Below are 1264 nucleotides of genomic sequence, written 5' to 3'. Positions count from 1 at the left end.
TAGACCATTGCAATTACTACATATGGACTTGTTTGCCCCCTCAAGGACAGAACGTTAAGGTGGTAACTACTATGCTCTTGTTATAGTAGATGATTTTTTTAGATACACTTGGACACTCTTCTTAGTTCATAAGAATGGGACATTCAAAGTTTTTAGCGTTTATCCTAAAAGAGTCTAAAATGAAAAATCACTAAAAATCGCTGCTATAAGAAGTGATCATGGGGGAGAATTTCAAAACTCTTCTTTTGATGAATTCTGTGATGATCTTGGCATCAGTCACAATTTTTCTGCTCCTAGAACACCACAACAAGATGGTGTTGTAGAGAGAAAGAATCGGTCTTTAGAAGAACTGGCTCGACAATGTTGAACGAAACTAACCTCCCAAAATATTTTTGAGCTTATGCAGTAAGTATTGCATGTTATGTTTCAAATCGAGTTCTTATAAGACTAATTCTTAAGAAAACCTCTTATGAACTTTTCAAATGTAGAAAACCAAACATTTCTCACTTGCATGTATTTGGTTGTAAATGCTTTGTTTTGAATAATGGTAAGGATAACTTAGGCAAATTCGACGCAAAGGCTGATGAAGGCATATTCCTAGGTTACTCTCTTACGAGTAAAGCTTATAGAGTTTTTAATAAAAGAACTCTAGCCATGGAAGAATTCATTCATATATCTTTTCATGAAACCAATCCTGATATAAAGGATGGGTTAACTCCTGATGAAGAGGAATTTCCAAGTTCATCCTCAAATGAAATTTCTATTATTGAACCTACAATTGATACAGAGTATTTGAAAATGAATAATAACCTACCATCTCAAGAGGAGCATATTCATACAGATTTACCAAAAGAATGAAGAACTCATCGAGATCATCCAATTGACAACATTATTACTGAATTAAATAGGGCATTACTACCCAACGAATGCTTGATAAAACATGTATAAACATGACCTTCGTCTCTCAAATAGAGCCCTCCAAAATTGATGAAGCAGTTGAGGATGAACACTAGATTATTGCTATGCAAGAAGAATTAAATCAGTTTGAGATAAATGAAGTTTGGGAACTTGTTCCTAGACTGAAAAACAGGCATGTTATTGGAACTCGGTGGGTATTTCAAAATAAATTTGATGAAAATGGTATTATTGTTAGAAATAAAGCTAGACTAGTAGTCCAAGGATACAATCTAGCCCAAGGATACAATCAGGAAGAAGGTGTAGATTTTGATGAAACCTTCGCTCCGGTTGCTAGACTTGAAGCCAT

Source organism: Lupinus angustifolius, chromosome LG08, assembly GCF_001865875.1.
Source record: "Lupinus angustifolius cultivar Tanjil chromosome LG08, LupAngTanjil_v1.0, whole genome shotgun sequence".
NCBI lineage: Eukaryota > Viridiplantae > Streptophyta > Magnoliopsida > Fabales > Fabaceae > Lupinus > Lupinus angustifolius.
The sequence above is the reverse complement of the archived record's forward strand: the minus strand, read 5'-3'. Positions refer to the sequence as shown.